The sequence below is a fragment of the Thermobia domestica genome, chromosome 4, assembly GCF_964235325.1.
Source record: "Thermobia domestica chromosome 4, izTheDome1.hap1.1, whole genome shotgun sequence".
Classification (NCBI taxonomy): domain Eukaryota; kingdom Metazoa; phylum Arthropoda; class Insecta; order Zygentoma; family Lepismatidae; genus Thermobia; species Thermobia domestica.
The window spans coordinates 250,593,003-250,619,636 of record NC_137457.1 but is presented as its reverse complement, the minus strand read 5'-3'; the positions used below and the strand labels follow the sequence as shown (position 1 = coordinate 250,619,636).

At 36.2% G+C, this 26,634-nt stretch overlaps 1 protein-coding gene across 2 annotated transcripts in view; it reads left to right on the top strand.

Annotated features, from left to right (window-relative positions):
- The first annotated feature begins 1,449 nt into the window (after window positions 1-1,449).
- The window catches only part of AGO1 (protein argonaute-1), a 259,835-nt gene continuing 234,650 nt past the window's right edge, over window positions 1,450-26,634 (top strand). For both annotated transcript variants that reach the window (XM_081755714.1, XM_081755713.1), the window contains exon 1: window positions 1,450-2,069. The gene's annotated coding sequence lies outside the window, so the exon portion shown is untranslated. The remainder of the gene's footprint in view (window positions 2,070-26,634) is intronic.

Genomic DNA, 26,634 nt, shown 5'->3' with positions numbered 1-26,634 from the left:
CTATTTGTACGAAACACTATTAACCTATGGGAAGAGGAGGACATGTAGTTACGTGTATTGCAAAAACCAAGTAAGCTTACAGTTAGAAGAAAAAGGTAGCCTTGGGTAGGTCGCCCCACCGTCCTCCCCCAGAATCCGCCAGTGGTTGCAATGTACTGTTCCATGCATTTAGTCGACTTCAGCACTGAAATTAATAATTTTTCTTCACAAGTCCATATTAATGAACTCCCCCCCCCCTTATTTTGATGTGAGGTATCACGCTTACATTTTATCGATTTAGTTCATTAACACCCTGTATATTTAATTATGCAAGAGACTGAATTCAATTCAATTCCAACAATCCTTCGTTATACCAGTTGAGGTAGCATAAGGTAGAGGTTGAATGACTTCTGTAGAAAATGTCCATCTTTATATTTACAGAAACGATCTCGTATTGTTTCAGGGAATAGTCCTGAATAGAATTTCCTCTTCTAAGTATAGGTTACTCCCTTCCCATCTGAAATCATTGACCTTTCTTATTTCCCAAGGTTAGAGGGAAACAAACCTGTTTTCGTCTTTCAAAATGAAATTTCTAGTTTCACTTTACACCATTATGCCCTGTAAGCTAAAGGAGGAATAATTAATGAAAGTGATCAATTATGAAATAGTTAATGGATTGAGAACGTGGGAGGAAAGGAGAACTCCGAAAAACAAGACACGATGTTCACTACAAATTCACATGCTCTGGAATCAGACTAGGGTACCATTGCACCGGAAGCGAGCGCTGGGCCACTAAACCACCATACTCCATCCTAAGTTTTCGTTTTTGTATGGAGACGGATATAAGACTAAGAATTATGTAGTTCCTTTTTAGTACCGAGAATTTGTGGACTGAAACATTAAAAAAAAAAAAAAAAAATCCGAACCGAGGATTGAACCTAAACCAGTACCATTCAGACTCAAACAAAGCACTTTTTATTCATGCTATACCAACAACTCAAGGAGCCCTGATCAACAAACAAGGAAAACAGGATAAAATTACGTTTATGGTACACTTGTTCAATGTGCCTGTTTTGAAAAGTACGTTTTTGGGCTCGATACACTTGTACTGCAGTCTTTTGTTTGTGTCACGAACTAAGAGGTAATAAAAAGAGGGTAGTAAAAAATTAAACTCAACGCTCATACCTCAAGCAAATGCACTTTTGATTCAGTGCTTTAAAAAAATCCTTTAAAAGAAAATGCGTGAGAAAAATCTTTTAAAATATAAATATAACTGAAAAATTTAAAATAACTTGCACAAAGTAACAGAAATGTATTCATTTTAGGATGACGTTATCAAAAGCTTAACCCTACTTCCTTCCTCCCAATTCTTCACGATGTTGTTTGGGAAATGCTTTCCAAGGCGGCGTAGCACGTGCTTTGTGTTTACCCCTGGTTCTCCGAACCAATCACCGACGAAGGCGGAGCTTACTTGAGCCAGGAGTCGGCGAGGGGGCTTGACGTGGTGAAGGAAAATGTAGGCTTCGTGTGTTTTGACTAAGCCAGCGGTTGTGTTATTTTCGAACATTGTCAAGTTAATTTAAATGCTGCTAGAGAAAACAGTCTGATTATGATTGACGTACTTTGCCGCCTATTTTATGTAAGATTTTTTTCAGTGACTCTATATGTGACCTTGCCACTATTGTCAATAAAGGAGCTATTTACGGTGTAAACAAGCAGATTTATAGAAACAGGAAAATGCGTTAGGGTTGAGATACGAGAACTGAGAATGACATTGAAATTGGTGACGATCTTGGCGGTAAAGTGATTAGTGTACTGTGTATGTAGTGACAGTGAAATTTTCTGTGAATTTCAGTGAAAATTTGGGAGGAGGAAGAAAATGATATCGATTTAAACTGACAGGAAGAACGCACTTCCGTGGGAACAGTGATGGTGGATTAGGAACTACAAGCGACCGGCATTTTGCTTTGACTCTCTTAAAATATTAAATGACGCTGCCAGTTTATGGATTAAAACGCTAAAGAAACATTACAGACTGCCAAATTTTGTTGTTTTAACTGAGTATTCATCTTGGGAAGTACTACTACACGGTAAGGAACATTGTTGTTATGCATCTGCTTGATTTTTCTTTCTTTTCTTTTTATATAACAGGTGTAACCTTGAACTTGACTTTCTTTTCTTTTTTTTTCGGAGCTACAAGGCAATCATTCGTGCTTGAGTCAGTAAGTCAGTGTGTCCGCGTGAAATGCAAGTGGCTGGAGGCATGCACAACAAGCGTTAAGGCCAATCTACACCATAAAAGATCTTGTACAAGATCTTGTAGCTGTCATAAAAGAAATCTTGAAACCCCACCATATTTCCCCGTGTACACATAGTCTTGATAGGGTCATAAAACATTTTTTCCATCTTGCAAGAAGTTCAACAGTGTCCAACTTTTTGGGCCGTCTTGCTTGCTACCTGCTATCGCCCTCCCGCTGACATAAAAGAAAATCCAGTTGCGCCGCTTCCGAAACAACGGTTTCTTTTGGGCTGGAGGGGGAAGAACCAAAATACACATTTTTACGACTGCCAGGGAAAACAAGTGTCTCTTCCTATGTTAACAGCTCGGTTCCATGAATGTAGGCATCGAAATAATTTAGCTTCCTCACAGATATGAAAATAGCATACTGAATTCAGGATGGTACTGCAAGCTAAATTCTGTAATCATAGCAGCTTTAATCGAAGTTATTATCTTTCACAATTACTATTTTAATAATAATAATAATAATAATAATAATAATAATAATAATAATAATAATGTTTTTCCGATAAACTGATTTTGTCACCAAATAATATTATATATATATATATATATATATATATATATATATATATATATATATATATATATATATATATATATATATATATATATATATGATGGATTAAATGGAAATTTGAACCGATGTACATAGTTTTCAGGGTTGTACTTGAGCAGAAATCTTTAGGTTTTGCAATTATTCTAATTATGCCTATATTTTGATTGTAGATAGAAGCTGCGGTGGCTCAGTGGTAGAGCGTTCACCTCCGTTGCTTGGGGTATCTGGTTCGATCCCAGGTCGCGCCGTGTGGACTTTGTGATGGACAAACACCATGCTCCTGGGTTTTCTCGGGGTTCTCCCGTTTCCTCCCACTTTTTTCATTCCACCATTTCATTCATATCTCATCACCGTCTCCTTTAGCCTAACCGGCATAACCGTGGGACGTAAAACTTAAAGATTTCATTTCATTTTTTCGCAATAATTCTGTAAGAAGAATAACTCTTTCTTTTAGTTTTATCATAAATTTTAGATGTTATTCTACTTGTTCTTCTTGGAAAAATAACTAGATACTATTCTCTTATTAGCAGCGTTATTCACATCTATATCAGTAAAAATGAATGTGATTAAAGAAAAAGAAAAAAAAGAAAGAAAGCTAACTGCATAGAAATTGAAAATTGACTCACTCAGTTGCAAGTAAACCGTTTTACATTATAGCTGAAACAAAGATAAAACAAACTTACCTCGGTCTAGTATCAAGTCATTTCAATTGTATTGTTTTCCAGTAGTTCACCTCCAACATGCTAAAGCTCGCAGTCAGGGGCGGCTTTAGGATTTTAATTTTGGGTAGGTCCGCTCCTCGCGTATGGATACATATGCACATTCGATTGATTAATGACAATAGGAAATTACTTTTACAGTAGTTGTTGATGCTGTTTATTAAATAATTATTTACCATTAATTGAAAAAGTGAAAATATATTTACTTTTTATTATATATTTTAGTGTTTATATATTTTCAGTTTTATATATTTTTTGGTAGCCCCGTGTCTACCCGCTAAAACCGCCACTGCTCGCAGTACGTAAAAGGTTCCACAGTTCACAGCCTCAAGACATGTTTGGCCATATATTAAGCAAACAATGCAAAAGGATGCGTAAGGCGGCCCTGATCCCCCATTATCTGACCCTATGATTTGATTGAAACTACAAAAAAACATACAAGTATTTTGATATTGATATTGATATTTTGTATTGCTGCTATTTACATTGACAATATAAATATGAAAATCAAAGTATATATTATACTATTGCATATAGTATAGAATTATGTGTACACTGAGAAAAATCCGTTATTCGGACAGCGGTATGTTGTACAAATATATGGAATCCTTACGATTAGTACGGAAATCTGTACGGATCATACGTTATCCATATACTACATAGTTACTGCCCTTTTTTCATTTAGACATTATATCATGTCGCTGCAGGGTGTCTGACATCTAACAAACTTCCGTATACTACACATGTATACGTATATTATATACGTCAGCTATATATTTCATACATCCATCTGTATGTGAGATTCTGACCGCCTATGAACAGTTGTTTCTTTCATCATGAGTGACGTCATTGAACAAAGAACAACTGTCGTTTTCTTGCGAGTCGGTTTATGCATATTGTATCATGGCATGGGAGGTCGTAACACCCCTCATTCTATATCTTCTACTTCGTGCTGTTAATACTTTACTACGCAACACGCTCTTATTAGTTTATTATAAGCTTCATATATTTACTAACTACCGAGCGATATTTGTAGCTTCGGGCATTAAATTGGTGAATAATAATAATAATAATAATAATAATAATAATAATAATAATAATAATAATAATAATAATAATATGAGTCATTTACTGAACGAGGTTTGTTTACAACTAAAAAGAACAAAGGAAGGAAACAAAAGCCTGAGTAAGTACAACAGTTATTATAACATCAATTAAATATTCCTTTAATTACCGATTACTTTAGTATAACTCGCTTTAAGTTTAATATATTAGTAACATGTTAACGTGACTTATGGTTGATGATGAGATAGGTGATAATGGTTGAATAAAGTTGGATGCAACAGGAGAATCCCAAGCACACAGTGTTTGTCCACCAAAAGCTCACTTGACAGTGGCTGAAATTGACCTATGGACCAAACGCGTAAGAGTTGAGCGCTCTATTGGGTCCAAGTGCTTTTCGTGAAACACTGTGAAGGGAGGGAATCAATTTTGTGAAGATAGGCGAATAGCACAGAGAGTTGAGGCACCAAATGTGATGGAGGGGGAGTTACTATCAGTCAACTTCACTTAGTTTTACTATGCATGCAGATTCACTAGCTTATCTGACCTACTTTTAAGCGCGTAACGTTCCAGTTTTGGATGTTCGAAATCTGAAAATATCGTGTTGATAGGTTTTCGCCATAAAAACTTTCAATATAGAAAAGTAATTCACGTGAAATATATTTACGACGTTAGAAGGTCCGTGGCATTATTTACATCTCGTAGTTTGCTGTAGACTTATAACATGAATAAAGGTTTGCAATTTTATTAATAGAGGCCGCGATGGCTCAGTGGTAGAACATTTACCTCTGGTGCATGGGGTTCTTGGTTCGATCCCAACTCGCGCCACGTGAGCTTTCTGGAGGACAAATATCGTGTGCATGTTTTTTCTCGGGATTCTCTCGTTTCCTCACACTTTCTTCATTTCACCATTTCATTCATTTCTCTTCATCACTGCCTCTTTTAGCCTAGCCAGCATAACCGTGGGATGTAAAACTTAGAGATTTCATTTCATTTCATTTTTGGAGTAGTGACTTCGACTTTATTCAGCGGAAAGTCAAAGTTTGGTTTGGAAAAAATCATCGAAATTAATTTTATTTCTTCGGAAAATTCGATTACGCCGTTTTAGTGTTTTAAGTTCTTCTAATGTCCTTTTAACACGCAACCACCTAGTTATGTTACTGCATGTAAAGTATTGCTTAAATTGGAGCTTTTGTACAGGGCAACTGTAGTTGCTTCCTCTAAAACTGTAGTTGCTTCCTCTATTATTAAATAATGAGTTACATAGCCCTATTTTAGATATCGTATTTGAGACAAGAGATTAAATTTCCAGTAATTCTTTCACAGAAATATTATCATATAGGAAATTTTGTCACGGTTATTTTTCACCTTTGTTGAACTAAATAGAGGCAAAGCATAAGCGTCTTTAAATATAGCCTTATGGAGCTATTGAGAAGTGAAACATGGATGGTGGACGGCATTTTTTCAATGGTTATATATGTTATTTGAGGTAAGTCTTCCTTTACTAGGTGTAGGCCTACGCCTTAATGCACTGCAACACACAAAATTCATATGAAGAACTGTTTCGTGTGGTGGTGCATCAGTGCAATGAATTTAGTGAATATCCAGACCCTGTAACTGTGGTTATGGATTTCAAGATAGAGGAAATGCGGCTGTAAAAGCAACTTTTGGAAATTCAAGTCGTATACACCGTTGGGTTTTTCATCTTACTCAGTCAACATGAAGGAAGGTCCAAGAGCTTGGACTCACAGAACGGTACAAGAGCAATGAAAATATTCGTCTATTTTGCGAGAAAACGAATGGATTGGCATTTCTTCTCATAGCAGATGTGCATCAATTAATACAAGAGAATTCAGAGGAAGAGCTGGAACTTCTGGACTATTTTGATAGTACTACGTGTCCGGCGCGTATTGCCGTGTTAAAGCTTGGTCTGGGAATATTCGCTTACGTAATGTGCCCCTTCTATATTCCCCAGACACTTGGAATGTTCACCAAGCCACTCTGAACAGCAACTAGGATAAATAATATTTGTGAATCGTGGAACTAGAAGTTTCATCATTTGGTAGGAATGTCCCACCCAACTATTTGGAAGTTTATTCATGGAATTCAACAAGTTGAAGAAACGGTTTCAACTGCGCTTCATCAAGATGCTGTGGGTCAACCACCAAAAGAGAAAATTGGAAGAGTGTTTCAGATTTTGCAGAAACGACTCCAGTCTTTGTGCATAACGTATAACACTGGAACTAAATGTTTGAAAAATTTTTGCTTGTTGTTTCTTATAATGATATGAATAATAGAAAGTGGACATGTAAAACACTTATTGCATTATAAATAGTTATATTTTGTTTGCTATTTTCTGTTCTGAACTTTTGATATTGGCAAAACCTACTATTTGTAAATAGTGATATGTAAATCCATTAGCGGCCCATTTTTCCTGTGCTTTTAACATTTGCTGAACCTGACATTATGGTTTTCATTGCTGTTTGTTCTAGCGTCGAGTATCCGGGACTTCGATTTTCCAGAGTCGAATACCAACTGAATTGTTTTCCAAGTTTGATTAACCCTGGAAGTCCAAGCTTTTTTTTTTTTTTTTTTTTTGGTCTCAAGTAGGTCCAACAAGGGAGGCTCCTCGAACCCACAGAATAAAAGTGAGATTTTTTATAGTTTGGTTGAATAAGAAAAAAAAACTTTGTATGGTACTGGTACTGCATAGTGTATTTGGAAATAGAGTGTAAACCCAAGTCAAGTCAAGTCGTGAGTGGGAACCTTTCATCCTTCGTGGGGATGATATATCATTATCTTATTAACTTAGAGTATTCTAGATTTCATCAAAATAAAAGAATTCTTATTATCGGACTTCCGAAGAGAAAATAAAAATGTAATAAATGTATGACCGTGTTTATTTCAACTTGAGTTCCCAGTCACGACCCCCTTTTTCAGTTTTTATTTTTAAAAGGAGAAAGAAGGAGAGAAAGGAAAAGAAGAAGAAAAGTAAAATGGAAGAAGGTAAAAGAGGGAGAGTAAGAAGATGGAGGAAAGAGAAAATCTGTTATTGGTTAATTTAGGGGATATGGTAAAAGGAGTTGAAAAGTTGTCGAATTGAAATTGATTTCAATGATTATTCGGTAATGATTTGGTATTCGATGGTCGAGATAGCCACATGTCGACTCACACACACCGGACCTAGCACCAGGATGACCACATTTTCGGGGATCACCCCAGGCTAGCGCCGAAAATAAATGAGAAAGTTTATATTATCATTTCAAAACTGTTCGATGTTAATTCAACACTTGAGGTTTAAATTCTGAGATCGATTGTACTGTTAAACTGGTCGCAGGAAAAAAAAAATATTTAATTGGTCTCTGGAGATTCAATATTCCAAAATATGCACAAACACATCATTTTGATCACTCGTGAAGTTAATGATGTGATAAATTAACAACTTACGCCAGGAATTTTATGACACTTTTGGTTTCCTCTGGCGAGAGACGTGGCCATATGAATATGTGTGTCAAAAGAATACAATTTCTGCTATCATCGAAATAGCATATTGAATTCATCACGGTACTTCAAGCTAAATTCTGTAATCACAATAAATTTTAATCGAAGTTATCATTTCTCATAAGTCATTGTTCAACATTCATCAAAATAGGAAATAAGTAGCAAATAGGAAGTTCAGCTGTTAGTATTTCAAAACTAATAATAATAATAATAATAATGGGCTTCTAAAAATGGAGTCAACAGATTTTGGTGAATTGGCCTCCGAACCTATGCACAGTGGTTCAGGACGAGCAAAAAGCTGGTCAAAACCCAATTTTTGAAAATTGCGTTAGAATGATACTGGTTTAGTGTATGGGTTCAGAAATATCCAAATTTTACTATATTAACGTGTGCTACAAATTTCTAACCGGAATGATTTAGTATCTTAGAAACTTTTTATATTTGGGGGCAGAGCGTAGCTCATCTGAAATTTGTAACACCGTGTATTTAGACAACTCGAGGATGAATTTAACAAATCGTCTTAGGATAAGAAATGAAATACTCAATTACTTTTGGATATTTTCGACATCACACCACAAGCTATTAGGATTCGAAATGGTCTTAACTATAGAAATCTACTACATCGTAATGGCACAGAAACTTAACCATTATGGTTATCTAACATCGCAAATAGATGCAGTACTCACAGGTAGTTCAGCTCAGTTCAACTCCAAACGATGTCCTTCCACTCTCCCATCTTAATTACCACTCCCGATTCTAGTCTTCGTCCTCAACCAGCACAACCCCTTTCCGGGATTCAGGTGCTTCCTGGTTGTGGCGAAGAGCTTAGCTCAGGTCTCTTTCTGCAATCTTACTTCCTTAACTTCCTATAATTGTGGTGTGATGCCGACGTTATCTGTTTTTATTTTTTTTTCTAAGCAGTATGACTATAACTTCCTTGTTTTATAATAAACAACATAAATTAGACAAACACATGTAAGGATTTTGGGTACTTTACAATATGCAAACAATAAACAAGAGTAACATATAATGGGTGAGTTAGAAAGGGTGGAAGTTAACTATTCTGAACATGTCTCTAAAATAGTTACCGAATAAAAAATTTGACATTCAACTTCATGGCTTCATATCTAAGAATATGTGGTTACAAGAAACACTTGTTGTATATGGCACCAATATACCTCTCAAGCACTGCAACTGTCCAAGGTAGATATTCAGTATCTTTCATATCTACGTTTCCCCAAACAAAAAATGTTAATGTGACAAAAGCTCATTTGTGTTAACAGAAGATCCACAAAACTGCAAAGATTTAGTATAGTGCCCAGCGTTCCCCAGCGGAGTTGTTGAAATGGCCTGAAAGAATAATCCATGAAGAATTGTTTTTCATGAAGTTTAGGTGCGAATATGTGCGAATTTGTGAAATACATGTTTCTTTGTGATTGTGTGTGGAGACAGTACATCGAAATTAATAATTCTTACTTTTTACTTTCTGGACGTCTATAGTTCATCATGAAGCTGAGACACATCCAGTTCTATGAGAAAATGAGAGAAATGAAAGGACATTGTCAGAGGGAGCAAACACGGCATGTCGAGACCTGGTTTTGACACAATTGGGCATTGATCACCCAGCTCACGTTAGTGAATATATTCGAAGAATTCTTTCCAGGTTTTGCGGCAAGTATACCAAAAACTGTGTAAGAGTGGCAGAAATCATGACATCTTTCTGAAGACACATACAGAATAGCTTAATGGAGAACTGACCTTTACAATTGTGGGACAGATGGAACACAGATCAAATCCTGGAGGTCGCCCATCGAAGGATTTCAGAGAATCTATTGACCGAACCAAATGGAGAAAAACGGAAGACTTACGCACATCTGCAAGTACACTCATGTCCAAAATTATTGTCGCATATCTATAACTGTTCTCTTGTAAGAATATATTATAATGATTTTGGAGGGTACTTTAAATACTGATACTATGTGTATAATCGGGAAATGTATATTTTGTCGTAAATTTCATAAGAAAAGAATTATAAATACGAAAATTAGAATGAGTAAAACAAAATGTTGCTAAATGGACAAGGAAGTTTTATTTTCATTTTATTGTTTTTATTTACTGCTCTTTTGACATGAAATTTTCCACATACATGTCTTTGCCGATTATACAAACACTAACATTATAAGAAATACCGGGCGAATTCGTTATCAAATTATATTCCTACAACATATTTATAGACATGCGACAATTTTGGACATGAGTGTACATCGGAACTGGTCTTTGCTACCAAAATGAGTTGTCGGGCACCAGGACAAGAAGATGCATCAAAAGTACTTCGTGAGGTGACAGAAAAAACTCTGACTAGAGCTCGTAAGATGAGACAAGCGTTCATGAGCGCAAAGAACCAGAGCATTTGACCCAAACAGTACACCAAAGAAGAGGTGCTTGCATTATTTCTCGATGCTAAGTTAACCAAAAGCCAATACAACTGTATACGAGTTGGTGCCAAAACATGCATCGCAGAGATTTATCCAAGTTATCACTAATTACTCACGGAAACATGAGATTCAGAAGCAGTTGAGAGAAACAGTAGACCTTACTGTTGATAGACTCAAAGCAGGAGGCAGTGGAACAAGCAATGATGGAACACTGCTAGGAGATGTTTTGCGGATCCACAGCAATCTTCGCAAATAATAGGATTTCTGAACAACTGATTACACGTTTTTCGGTGATTCTATCTGTAATCAACTCTGGACTTGATGTTGATCCCAAGGCTTTTAGCAGTTATTCACTGGAGACCGCCAAACTGTTTGTTTATCTTTACATTTGGTTCTGTATGCCTGCTAGTGTCCACAAAATATTTGTTCATGGTTCGGCTGTGATACAGAATGCCGTTTTACCAATAGATCAGCTTTCCGAAGAGGCACAGGAGGCACGGAATAAAGACATACGAGCATTTCGGGAAGATCACTCACGCAAATTCTCTCGCATGATCACGAATCGGGACATGCTGCATATGCTTTTGATTACTTGTGCTGTATTTCTTTCGAGTATTAGGTACGTGGCTACCGGAAAGAAAAGACGGTGTTTGTCACACGAAGGACGACTGCTGTTGAAGACGTCGAAGCGTGGAGGAGAAGGAGCCAACGCTAGGCCCAGCAGCCAAAATAATGAAGGCATCCCATCTGCATTCAGCGATATTGTTTGTGACAGTGATGACTGACGTACAGATTTGATTGACAAAATCAATTCTCGTTTTTCATTTGTGTGTGAGTGTAATGAAGACTTGTATGTATGAGTGTAATGCAAATTAGTATGTGTGAGTGTACTGACGTATCGCATACGAATACACAGTACTTTATTATTGTTTACAAACATTTTCTATTAACTCTCTCGTGCAGATAGGGCTAGTGCAACCGAACGATAAACGTGTTCGTTAATTCTTAGTACTATAAATATACAATTCTCACATATTTGGGACGTTAGAAGCATTTTGTACATTTTTATAACTAATTATAGGTTTTGGCCAGGATTTTGCTCATTCTGAACCACTGTGCTATGTGGTCAATAATAATAGTAATAATATAATAGTTGTAGTAGTAGTAGTTCATATTTCTAAAGCTTACATTTCATCTACAAGTGTTTTTCTTATTAGGTATATTGTACGTATAACGAATAACCTATCTCCTTTTGCTTTCCTGGTGGGAATTGACCCCTTTTCATATTCTGTTGCGAATTATCCGTGACCCGGTTATATATATATATTGCCCACTAGCCCGGTCAATGAAGGGAAAATGTCAGAACAAATTCGTAGCAAGATGAATTATCTACCAATCGTTAGCACACATGTAAAGGTATAATTTCTCAAAATTCTCCTAAATTCTCCCCGATGCTTATCCCGCTATTCCCCTAAACCCCCCTGTGAAGCGTTTATGGCATCACTCATATCTTCGTTACTACATACCCTAGCGCGTTCACTCTTTTTTTTCCCTCTAAGATTACGTAGTACAAATACGATTCAGTACAATTTATAGCTGGAAGTAACTGGTTAGGGGATATTTGTAAAAATCAAGACCCCCCCCCCCCTCTGGAAGCGTTTACGGTATCACTCATATCTTCGTTATCGTACAGTCTGGCTTGTTTGTTCGTTTTTCATTTTATTTCTAAGACTACTTCTACAAAGAAGGTTCACTAAGATTTTTAACAGGGAGTAACGGTTTGGGAGATATTTGTAAGATGAATCGTGAAAACACCTGCTCGCATCGTGAAACACGGGCCAAGAGAGCTGGCATGGCGTAACAACTGACTCGTTATCCCATCCCCCTTCTCTGATATTACACTTGTCTCACTTTTCGATGTGATTTAATTAATGGATAGAATAGAAACGTTCGTAATATAATATCATCTTTTGATGTTAAAATATATTTTCAAAAATAATCAAACACAAGCAGGTTTCTAATCCTGAGAGAAATCCATATTCCATGAGGAATAAAATATATAAATTAGTCCCTAACGGAGCGCTTGTTTAAAGGCTGTAGGAAAAAGATATATATAAAACTTCTTTCAAAAGGAAGATTCTGGGTGCGTTCGCCACTCCTCAGTGCCGCCTCTAGAAGGGTGGAGATAAATACGAATTATGAAGCACTGCAGTCCACACTTTTAGTTAGCGAACCAAATATCGAAAAATGTTTCAAGTTTATTTTTCAAACCTGCCCGCCCCCTCAAAAATTCCTGGATCCGCCTCCGGTTTCGGCTGTTGCCAATTAATTGCTAATAGTCATAGCGTACCTTTTGAAATGATTTCAAACGTTCTTTGCATAAAGTCCGTTCGCACATGCACCCTTTTACTGTGCGCCCTGGAGCAACTGTTCCACTCGCTCCATTGTAGTTACACCACTGGCCCAGGTCATACTAATATACTAAAAAATGTGATATTTGGAAGAAAAATCATTTTAATATGATAGCAAGGAATCAGAAAGGATTTTAAATTAAAATACGAACTCAAATGGGAAAGCGGTAATGGGTGTTCAAATGTTTTACCGATAGTATTTTAGAAATCCCTTAAGTAAGGGACGTGAAACTCGGCATATCAACTCCTTGTTATAAATAACTGAACACATGCTGCAGCGTTGTCAAAAATTTCGATGTTGAAGAGGGAATGAAGGCCAATTTCTTTAATATTTCAAATTTTGAGATTCTTTGTTTAGAAAAAGGTCAAATGTAAGGATTTTTTTTAAATTGGAGGTGTGTAATTCTGTATTTGAACTCTTAATTAAAAATAGTGAATATCTGAAAGCCATATAAATGTGAAGAAAAATACAATACATAGATAGACTTCATTCAGGTGATTCAGGTAAACCCATTTGTCATCCGGGCAGAACCCTGTAATGAGAAGGTTCACTATTTGTCCACTAGAGCGCAGTGCTGCATGGGTGGAAATGTCTTTCTTGCTTTCAAGAAGTTGGTATGTGTAGACAGTAAATAGAAAGATTGGGTTTCAAGATTTTTTTATGACAGCTACAAGATCTTGTACAAGATCTTTTATGGTGTAGATTGGCCTTAAGTCAATAAAAAGTGCAAGTGTGTGTCTCAGTTGTGATGTTGATTCTAGTATTGCACTACGGCCCGGAACGATCAATTTTACGTTGCCATTTGGCGGTAGTTCTCATAAAACTCTACGTATGTTTACTTGCAACACAGAAAACAGAGAAAATGAGAAGCACTTTTTGTTAACAATTTGCTCAAGGACGAACGTATAAATAATATGAACAACGTATCGGACAGGGATACTAAGTATTTCTCGTATCTTTTGGTGGGAAAGCACAAGCCTGTGGCGAGTGTTGAACTTGGCAATGACATGTAAACATTACATTTATTTTCTTTTATTATTGTTGCACAACCTTAATTACTTGCATACAATACAAAAATATGCTCTTTTTCTTTTTTTTTTTTAAATACTGATGTATTTAACAACCAGATTTGTTGTTTTTTTTTTCCTTTAAAAAAAGCGTAAAATTAGTGGCGATGCTATGTTAAGTAATGTTGTGCGCTTGCGTGACTACATTGTGTACGTCATGATCACATTACGTTGTTTTTCCCGGTAATTAAGAGACAACCACTATTCTGGGAGAGGCCAAATAGACGATGATTCTTGGAATTAGAGACGTTTCCGAGAAAATTTTTCTGGAAGGAACGTTGGTTGTTGCTGAATGTTGGTGTGTAATAGGGTTATATTTTTGTACTAAATGATTTATCGCGTAGGCCTATGCCTTCTATACGCCTGGTCTCGGGATTGATTCCCGGCCAGTAAATAAACACCAACTTTAATTTCCTGGAGGCTTGAAATTTGCCTGAAAAGAAATGAAACTTAAAAGAGAGAAATTAAATTTGAAATTAGTATAATAGGTTTCTCTTTCTCACCCTTTTGCTCTTTTCTTTTTAAATCGATTTCTCTCCTGTATTAAAAATTATTGTGTTTGTAATTATTGTTTTCACTTGTACTTTTCATCATTTGTATATTTTGTTTATTTGTATTTCACCCGTTATCCAAACATAAAAAAAAAAAAAAAAAACTGAAAACTACACTTTTTTTTTGTATGTAAGTTCTGGGAAGTTCTTCAGAACTTGTCTCTTATTTTCCTTTTATTAATTAGGGTTTTGATTTAAAATTCTTGTAATATATATATATATATATATATATATATATATATATATATATATATATATATATATATATATATATATATATATATATATGTAGGGTGTCTCAAAAGTCCCCTGACATAAGATAACTTTTATTAGCAGAGCTACAACAGAATGTAACAGGAAAAACCGTCTCCAAATATGACGTTTTCAATCTAAAGTAAAGGAATTTATTAAATTGGACGAGCCGTTTCGGATGTACACTCTTCATATGCCCAATTTTCAAATGAAAATAGAACGTTGCCATTTACTTGGATCCACAATATAAGTGAATGAAGTTACTGTCAGTTATGCTAATATGTCGATGGCCAGCCCTCATTTCAAAATGCCCCCATTCACCGTACTCTTACAAAATTTGTCCACCTCCCGCCCCCGTCCTTCTTGGTGAATTGTAACGTTGCATTTTCATTTAAGATTTGGCGCATAAAGAGTGTACAGCCCAAACGGCTCGTCCGGTTTAAGAAATTCCTTCACTTTAGATTGAAAACATTATATTTGGAGACGGTTTCTCCTCTTACATTTTATTGCAATTCTGATAATAATAGTTATCCTATGTCAGGGGACTTTGAGACACCCTGTATACAGGGGTTAAAAAAACAACACCGACAACGTTTGGGAGATGATTCCTGACACCTAGATAAGACAAAATGTATATACAGTGATTTATTTGTGGATTTTGTAGAAGGGGGGAATGTTTATGCAAGATTGTGGTCCGTATAAGGGAACAACTTTAAAGTCGGGTTGGAACACCGTTATTTTTAAACCTACCTACTTTAAAATTATGCTACTAGTTTGATAGGCGGTCCCCAAGTTCTTTATTTTTTCACCTTCCAGGGGCGCGGTGGCTCAGTGGTAGAGCGTTCACCTTCGGTGGTTGGGGTCCTTGGTTCGATCCCAGCTCGCGCCGTGTGGACTTTGTGGTGGACAAACACCGTGCTCAGAGTTTTCCGTTTCCTTCCTCTATCTTCATTCCACCATTTCATTCATTATTTCATCATCACCGTCTCCTTTAGCCTAACCGGCATAAGCGTGGTACGTAAAACTTACACTGTGATTAATGCGATTTCGTGTCATTTTTACTGATTTTTTTTCGAAAGGCTTTATTTCCAAAAAATGCGTAGATAAGTAGTAGATCTAGTTACTTGTGTGCTTTGCAATGGCTGTGTAAATTATTTTGCCGCTTACAGCACTTCGATATCTCAAACCGTTCCAGGGAAATCGTGAACATTGCTGAAGTTTGCAACACTGCTTATATCATGTAATTGCGAAGACCTGTTATAATTATACCTGCTAAAAGTTATTCCTACAATGCTATAAAGGAGAAGTAAAACAACAATCAGTTTAAATATTGTACAAAAATACGCCATTTTCAGCAGTGTTGCGAACTTTATCAATGTTTATCATATCTCCGGAACGGTTTAAAATATCGTAGTGGTGTAAATGGCAAAATGATTTGTTTGCCAAATGCAAACCACACAAGCAATTCGATGTGATACTCACCTAAGCACTTTTTCGAAATAAAACCTTTCGAAAACATTCAAATTTTCAAGATCTTGTAACTTCATTGCTATTCATTCACAAGAAGTCATACCATGACCATAGTATCCAACGTTAAGGTACTTCCGATGTGCATTGTCGTGTCCATCTCTGTTGTGCTGTATGTGTGATACAGGCTTTCAAACTTTAGATGTTTGTGATATTAGGCCTATAACATTCTTAGTTTGCAACACTGAATAATAAGTGTGATATTTTGTTTTCATTTAACATGTTGATTTGAAATATGTAATAATATGACGTAGTGCCATTTAAGAAATTATAACTATACTGGGATGGCAACACTGTTCACTGGGTGGTGGTGTTATTTAATACGTAAAACGATGCCCCCCTCCTTATAGTTGCTTCATGCAAAGTTTCGCTTTTCTCCCTCTTCTAGTTTCTCCGTAATCACGGATATTCCAGATAAATTGTCCACCCTGTATATACAAAAAGTTACATAAATCATTTAATAAAAAATAAAATTAAATGAAGTTAATAGATAAAATAGATGTTTAATGAGATAAAATATAGAAACCCACAAGTTAAGTTAAAGTCAAGAATTTTCCTACTCCTTGCATTTCTCTCACAAAAATTTTAATGGCTGTTTATTCAGAATTCATGTGCTAATTTGAGTTTTCTTCTATTTTATATGTTATTGGTTTGAATTAATTCTGTTTATGTTCTTTTCTCTCTTCCCATAGATTTCTCGAAACATGTCTTGCTACTAACCTCTTAAACTAGAAATAAAATCACTGAACAAAGCAACGTTTTTTTTTTTAATAATAATTACTGTGTAACAAGAGTTTTGCCAAGTAACTGAACATATTTTCTTCACCAGACACTGACACAGTGGCTCAGTGATAGAGTGCTTATCTCTGACGCGTGGGGTTCCTGGTTCGATCCCCGGCTAAGTAAGTTTGTGGTGGACAACATCGTGTCCTTGGATGTTCTCGATACTTCCGTTTCCTCCCACTTTCTCATTCCGTCAACTCTTCCATCGTCATTTACTTGCTTTAATCATCCGCCAAGTGAACTTTGTGGTGGACAAACACCGTGTGCTTGGGTTTTCTCGGGGTTGTCCCGTTTCCTCCCACTTTTTTCATTCCACCATTTCATTCATCTCTCATCATCACCGTCGCCTTTAGCCTAACCGGCATAACCGTGGGACGTAAAACTCAAAAATTTCATTTAATTTTATTGCTTTAATCATAGTCTCCTATAGGCTAAAAGACGTAATCGTGGACCGTTAAACTGAAAGATGAAAGATTGTTTTCTTTCAAATCTTCATATACTTTTGTCACACAGCGTGCATCGAGTTAGACGAGAAAGATTCATAAACGTTCCGCCGTGATATAGCCTAGCACAAAACACAATCAATTTAGGGGAATCTTGTTGCAACTGCACCATCTCGTGGGGATTTGCTGACCCCCAGATGCGAACATTATGAATGTCCACATTCGCCACTTAGGTGAAATGTCGATTCATCACTGAAGACGACACGATCATTAAAATCATCATCATCATCATCATTCAGCAACATTTCATGTGCAAAGTTGGCACGTAAAGCGTAGTCTGTAGGCATTAGACCTTGTAGCAACTGCAAACGATAAGGACGTAGTGTAAGCGTCTTCTTAAAATTCTCCACACAGACTTTTCCACTGTAACTACAGATTCAATCTTTGCAAAATGTAAAACACAAAAGAAAGCTTTCTGCTTACGAACCATCATCTTTGCTATTAGCGGTTTCTAATGGTAGACAGAGGGAAGAGTGAATGCGCATGCGTGCGTACAAAAACTGAGTTGCTTTTTCATTTGATGTATTAAATACTACAAAGCCTCGTTCCCCAATCTTGATTTTGAAACATCCTGTGCAATTTGAGATTGTCTTTAGCCGCTATTATTAACAGTTTGCTACCTCACTTCTGCTTTTGTTACGTGCTTTGCAAAGGTCAACCTTTTACCTATACATATACCTCAATATTTATATTCTTCAACAACGTCAATTTTGGTGTTGTTTATTCTCACTATTTTGACCCCTCCGAAGATTCTATCTGAAGATCCGAAGATTCTATCCATCGGATATGCGGCCCCCTTTGCCTTCTCTGACGACATCATTGTTGGCGTAGCCAATGATGATTCCGGGAGATTGTGTTGATTATCAGTTTTTTTTTTTTTTTTTTTTTTTTTTTTTTTTTTTTTTTGCTGTATTATTCTACCTTCTCTATCGCAAGAGTCCTTCAGTAGGAAATCTGAAATCATCATCGTGGAGCATTTGAAGGGCAGGCAAATTCTAGGAAAAAAAAGAAAAAAAGAAAGAAAAACAAGCGGAAGTTATGACTAGTTGTGGTAAAATTCGAATAATATCGAATAGGCAATGTTTAACAGCTATAGTTCTGCCCTCAAGTCCCAAACTGAAGCTATCCCAAAAGCATTTTTTTTTTTTTATTTTAAAAAGATTCTATTTGTTACTGTTTACTTCATTCTGGTGTGATCGAGAGGTGTGTCAAGTTAGCATACACATATTTAGCCAACACGACCAAAAGTATACAATCGTTAGCGCTACCTTAGTGCTGGTTAGTGCTAGCTTCCCAACGTTAGTGCTGCTATATTTAAAAAATAGAGTGACTTTTTGTTTGTATGCCAACTTGACGTCAAGTTAGCATACACATATGCAAAAATTAAAGCACTGGCGAAAGTACTATACTAATCGTTAGTGCTACTTCTGTGGCGGTTAGTGCTAGCTTCCCAACGTTAGTGGTGCTATACTTAAAAAATAGAGTGACTTTTGTGTTCTATGCCAATTTGACGTCATGTTAGCATAGACATATGCAAATATTAAAGCACTAACGAAAGTAACTGCACCAACCGCTAGTGCTATGTTAGTGCTGGTAGTGCTAGCTTCCCAACGTTAGTGCAGCTATACTTAAAAAATAGAGCGACTTTTTTGGTGTATGCCAACTTGACGTCAAGTTAGCATAGACATATGCAAAAATTAAAGCACTAACGAAAATAAATATACCAAATGTTAGTGCTGCTATACTATAAAAGTAGAGCGACTTTTGAAATGAATTATACAAACCGTAATTACGAATATGAATCTGATATTCTTTAGCTTGACGAGAATTGTTAGGTAACATTTTAAAAAATAACATTCTTATTGGTTTGTTAAAAATGATTATTTCATTTATTAAATCTAATTGTTGAAACAATGGTTTTATAATATAATTTTATTATTGTCAAATTTTCTAATGTTAATTAACTTTGAATGTTGCGAATTTAAATAAGGCCGTGGGTTATAACAATATTTGATTGTTAAATTTTAAATGTAAAATAATTAATCAAAAATGGCTTCGTTTGTGAATATAAAAATTGTTAATTAAATATTTATAATTGTGACTGTTATATCAAAGCTGTAGTTAATAGTATAATAATATATTTGGTCTAGGAATTAATTCGTGCGGGTGGACAAGAGATGGCGCAACGAACGGAGCGTCCCACAGTTCCGTGTATCCACACATGTGTTGCAAGCCCCTGTCATCGCGTATCGTTCGTAGTATAGGGCAATGGATTAAAGCGTCAACAACACCAGTTTGTAGTTAAGTGAACATGGCGCAATTTGTGCCTGATAAAGTGTTTTTGCGGGGTGTCCTGCTGCATTACTTTAACATGCAGAAAAGTGCGACTGAAAGTCATCGTATTTTGGTGGAAGTGTATGGTGACCATGCTCTAGCTAAGCGAACGTGTCAGAAGTGGTTTGCACGGTTTAGAAGTGGTGATTTCGGCTTGGCAGACCAAGAGCGAGCTGGACAGCCAAAAAAATTTCAAGACGAAGAATTGACAGCATTGCTCGAGCAGGATTCGTGTCAAACGCAGGAACAACTTGCAGCAGCATTAGGCGTTGATCAAACAACAGTCTCCAAACGCTTGAAAGCCATGGGAATGATTCAAAAGATGTCACATTGGGTTCCACATGAATTGAAAGACAGAGACGTTGAAAGACGAAAAACCATTTGCGAATTGCTGCTTCAACGACAGAGCAGAAAGGGGTTTGGATCCATTACGAGAACCCTAAACGAAAAAAGGCCTGGGTGAAACCAGGTGAACCAGGTCCATCACAATCAAAACGAGATATTCACTGTGCAAAGGTTATGCTGTGCATATGGTGGGATATGAAAGGTGTGGTGTACTATGAGCTGCTGCAACCGGGTGAAACTATGAATGGAGAACGTTATCGACGACAATTAATGCGTTTGAAGCAAGCTCTGGCCAGAACACGACCAGAATGGGAGAACAGACATGATAAACTTATTGTTCAACATGATAACGCTCGCCCACATGTCGCAAAACAGGTCAAAACCTATTTAGAAAATGTCGGATGGGAAGTTTTACCCCACCCGCCGTATTCACCAGACGTTGCTCCTTCGGACTACTACTTGTTCGATTGCATGAACAACGATTTGATTGGACAGCGGTTTACTTCTTCAGAAGATATTGAAACATGGGTCTCTGACTGGATCGCTTCCAAGGATGAGGACTTCTTTCGCCACGGAATCCGTACATTGCCTGACAGATGGGCGAAAGTGGTGGCTAGCGATGGACAATATTTTTCTTAAGGTATTTATGTATTTTGTGTTTGTACTACATCTTCAATGTGTGCGTACCAACCGCACGAATTAATTCCTAGACCAAATAAATAAATTAAGTTGGCCCATACAAAGGCGATAGTTTTAGCATAAAATCAGTGTGAACGGAACATTTTATGGAGATTGAAACAGCCTGATGCGATAATTTTGAGAACGATGATGACGAATCTAAACCCTATTTTTCTACGTCCGTGAATTTGTCCTTCCCCCCGCATAAAGCACTAACGATAAAGTTAGTGTCAAGCGTTAGTGCTTCGTGGTACACCAATCTCTAATGTTAGTTCTTCATTAGTGTAGGTGCTACAAGTAAGAAACCTTTGGGCTGCTTCGTCAGTGCTTCACTATTAGTGTAGATTGGCCAATTGTATCACGAAATTCCATAAGAAATACATGCGGAATTTTTCGTTGGGTCAAATTCCCACGTAATTCAAAAGCAGCGATGCATCTTCTACTGCAATCGTTAGTGCTTGCTAGTGCAGCAACTCGGAACATTACTGCTTCTTGTCGTGAATGCTTTTGTGGTGAGGGGTTTCCAATAATATACGGTACTGACCGCTGGTGTTTATCTCATTTCTATCTGACAATAAGGTAAATGTGTATCCCGCCCGAGTGATTCATTAATAACTTCTAAAGTATCATAGCACTAATGAAGCACTAAACATGTAAAAAGTTTTAGTAGCATTCAGTGGCGTATATAGGGGGGTGGCTTCCGGGCTTAAGTCCCCCACGAAATCTTACTTAGTATAGTAAAGTAAATGAAATATCTTGCAGAATTTTCACATTTCCAGGCAAAGCCCCCCCCCCCCCGAAAGTTAGCAAAGCTTCTCCCGAAACAAAATCGTAAATACGCCACTGGTAGCATTTAACGTGGCGAACTTCAGACACGCAGCATTTTTCATTTTGTAAAATTCCCACCAAAGTTAAAAGCACTAATGACAATATGTAGTGTAATGGTTACTACTTCGTTAGTAGGTCTTATTGCACAACTCCCATCATTACTCTTCAATAGTATGGACGCTAGAAAATAAAACTTAAGGGGAGCTTACTACACGCTAGCCTCTCTCTACAAAAGCATTCACGATGAGAAGCAGTAATGTTCGAAGCAGATGCACTAGCAAGCACTAACGATTGCACTAGAATATATTATTACTGCTTTTGAATTTGGCGAGAATTTGACCCAACGAAAAAATTCTCCATGGTTTTCTTATGGGAGTTTCGTGACATATAATTGGCAATATCTAAACTAATATTGAAGCACTAATGGAACTATTAGTGTTTTCTAGAAGCACTAATAAAGGGCTATCGATTGCACTAGGTTTCATTGTTAGTGCTTTTTTGGGGCTAACGCTATTTGCTTATAGCGTCCAACCTATTGAAACACTAATGCTCTAAGAAGCATTAACGATTGCACTAGAAGAAATCAATGATTTGAATTTGGCGGAAATTTGATGCAATGAAAACTTCCCCATGTATTATGGGAGTTTCGTGACATATAATTGGCTAATAGTGAAGAACTAACGAAACTATTAGTGTTTTCTAGAAGCACTAACGATGCACTGACTGGCACAAATTTATTGGTTAGTGTGTGATGTGGCGGCCAGCGTGTAAAATTGTTTTGGCTCTACACCCTACATTAATGAAGCATTAACGTTAAGTGTTGGTGCACTAAGAAGCACTAACGATAGTACTAGAATATTTCATTAGTGCTTTTCAATTTGGTGGGAACTTGGCGCAAAGAAAAAAATCTCCATGTATTTCTTATGGAAGTTTTGTGACGTATAATTGGCCATATCTATACTCATGGAGAAGCATTAACTAAGCTATTGGTGTTTTCTAGAATCACTAACAATGCTCTAACGAATGACACTAATTTATTCGGTGGTGCTTGAATTGGCGCTGCGTATACCATTGTTTTGGTTCTAGAGCCTGCAGTAATGAAACACTACTTTCGTTGGTGCTTTAATTTTGAATATGTGTATGCTAACTTGACGTCAAGTTGGCAAACAACAAAAAAGTCGTCCTATTTTTTTATGTATAGCAACACTAACGTTGGGAAGCTAGCACTAACGATTGGTAAAGTTACTTTCGTTAGTGCTTTAATTTTTGCACGTGTATGCTAACTTGACGTCAAGTTGGCACACAACAAAAAAGTAGCTCTATTTTTAAAGTATAGCACCACTAACGTTGGGAAGCTAGCACTAACGCAGCAGTAACTATTGGTATAGTTACTTTCGTTAGTGCTTCAATTTTTGTATATGTGTATGCTAACTTGACATCAAGTTGACATACACCAAAAAAGTCGCTCTATTTCTTAAGTATAGCACCACTAACGTTGGGAAGGTAGCACTAACGCAGCAGTAACTATTGATATAGTTACTTTCGTTAGTGCTTTAATTTTTGCATATGTGTATCCTAACTTGACGTCAAGTTCGCATACAACAAAAAAGTCGTCGATTTTTTTAAATATAGCAGAACTAACGTTGCGAAGCTAGCACTAATGTAGCACTTATGATTGTATACTTTTGGGCGTGTTGACTAAATGTGTGTATGGTAACTTGACACACTTGTGATGGAGCTCTCCTCATTTTGCAAAGGGCTACATTGGCTCAGTAGTAAAGTGTTTACTTCTGATGCATGGAGTCCCTGATTCCAATCCCCGGCCCGGCCAAGTATATTTGTGGTGGACAGCATCGTGTGTGAGAGTTTTCTCGGAATATTCCCGTTTTAATTATCATTTAGTTGCTTTTAATCACCCGTTTTCTTTAGTCTAACGGACATAATAGTAAGACATTGAACTGAAGGATTTAATTTCATTCTTTCCTTGATTTTGCGTCACTCATACTAGAAGCTTATTATAGCCTTATACGTAATGTTTATCAAGAGTGTTTTGCTGTCACATGTTGATTGGTTGATTTATATGTGCAGGGGATTCAAAACATTTTAACAACTTCAGTTGTAAATAAGTACTGAATGACAAGCAGAGGGGGCCCGTGAACTAGCCTGGCAACACCCATTATTCTAAATACAGTCTAGAGACCTTTCTTTCTCTGCACACAAACACACACACACACACACACACACACACTATATATATATATATATATATATATATATATATATATATATATATATGCCAAACAGATAGTGTGGGTTTGTATACCAGACAAACATTAATTTCTGTATATAAAATGAATCATCTTTCTTCCTTTTGGGTCCCCTTCTCCCCTATTAGGATATGCATTAGAAATATTTAAATAACCTACGGTCTTTTCCAGTTGTAAGGATAACAAAACGTCTTGTATCTGTATACCAGCGAAACAAGAAAATAAACATTCATTTTTATATATAAGATTATAATAGTGTGGATTAGTAGTGGTCCTTCGTAACTATCGCTCAAAATTGAACACCTGTGCATCATGATGTTCTATTGTTTCTTTTGTTCTTTTATTGACAACAGATGAAATGTCCTTGAGACGGTGTGTGTGTGTGTGTGTGTGTGTGTGTGTGTGTGCCTCCAGTGCGGTGTGTGTGTGTTTTGGTGTAATGCATGCAAGATATTCGGACAATAGATTTGTATTTCTTTGTTATAATATTGTTGTATTCAAAAATATCGTATTAGGAGACGGAATGTTACAAGTGATAATTTTAATTGGATACAGCTGTGTATATGTTTTCTTTTATTGTATTCGATAATATTTGAATGCTAACCTTGAGTGGATACACGTGTGTGAGAACAATGATAGGAAATTCTGAGAATAGGTAATAATTGAAACGTCGATGTTCTTTGTATTCAAGATTCCCGGTCGATTGTTTTGGGGGATCTAGGACACAGGTGTGCGTTTCTTTTATGATATTCAAGAATATCGTTGGCCTTGAGTGGACCCGCGTGTGCGCGTGAAGAATGTTGGAAAACCCTGAGAATAGGTAATAACTGACAGGGGTTTCTTTGTTCTTTGTATTCAAGATCATCGTAGAAATGTTTTGGGGGAGGTAGGACGCAGGTGTGCACATCTTTTATTGTATCAAGAATATCGTTTGAATGTTAACCTTGTGTAGACATAGTGTGCGTGGGAACAATGTTAGGAATTTTCTGAGAATAGGAGATAATTGGCATTTTAATTTTCTTTGTTCTTTGTGTTCGATTTTCTTAGGAATGTTTTAGGAGACATAGGAAACATTTATGCATTTTTATGATATTCGAGAATACCGTTTGAACGTTGACCTTGAGTGAAAACACGTGTGCGTGAAAGCGTGGGAACACGTATGCTTTTGTTCAATTTCCGCGCAGGTGTTTATACGTAATCTATGTTAATTGACAGGTCGGCTTTCTTCCTTTGCATTCGAGATTCTCGTAGGAATTTTCGGAGAAGCAGAACACAGGTGTGCTTTACTTCTGTTGTATTTACGATTCTCGTAAGAATATTGACAAAGGTGAGTGACCTATATTTCTTTGAATTTTAAGTAATTCCGAGAATTATAATTCCGAAAATTTTATCCAATCCAAGATTTTTTAATAATTTCAAGAATTTACGTTAAGATTACCGAAGGTTGGCGAAGATGCACGTATAATGTTGTAAACTGTAATCAAGAATTATTGAAATTTCAAATTAATTGACTTTAATGATCGGATAGTACTATAGTGTTTCGCAGGGAAGTGTTTAAACGGTTGTACAGATTAAACATTTACAGATAGAAAAATTCTTATTAAATATTTCAGTGGTGAGAATAAATATCGATATATTGATATGCAAATATAGTATGAATAAAGTAGATTCAAATTGTACAGAAAATTCATACTTCAGTGGAAAACGTTGGGCCCCTAAACTGGTCCTAACATTTTGTTCATGTGTGTTTGTTTATTATTTATTATTTTTTGCACAATTAAATAATCATTTGAATTTAACGTTTATAAATCTGGAGCTTTAGATCTGTTTAATGGATTGTACTCTTATATATCTGAATCGAACAATTATGTTATTTCTAAACGCTAAATGGCAAGTTATTCTTATCGTTCGAAGAAAAAGAAAAGTTTAAATTGTAAATAAAAGAGATTCTGAAATAAAAAATACTGACATCAAATAATTTAGTAAATAACTTTAAAATAATGAACTTGAAACTTCACAACGGAAAATAACCAAAACGCGTAGGTAAATGTTCCTTCTAGAGGCTTAGACCCTCCTTTTGTTGTATCATGATGCCACAAAATGAAGAAAAATAAATAATTCCATGATTTTATGAATAAATTATCAAAACTCCTGTAAATTCTTAATCAGTTTTGACAGAACTGATCCTAATTGATACAATAGTACGCATGTATAATGTACGTGGATATGCTCATGGTAATCAATTAGGATCATTGGCGTAATACGTTTATTAAACTTCTCTATCAATAATATTTAGCAACATAGTAATATATAGAAGAATTTTTGAATTATGTACATTATAATAAACATTTTCTCATGTAATTATGATGCATAGCTTACCCACAACGAGAAAATAATGCAAATATCTTAGGCAAACGTTTATCAATAATAGTAATAATGATATATTTTTGATAATGAAATGAACTATTAATAATTATGTTAATTTCCTAAGAAATGTATTAAGCTTTGGGCGAATGATATTAATCCAACAATG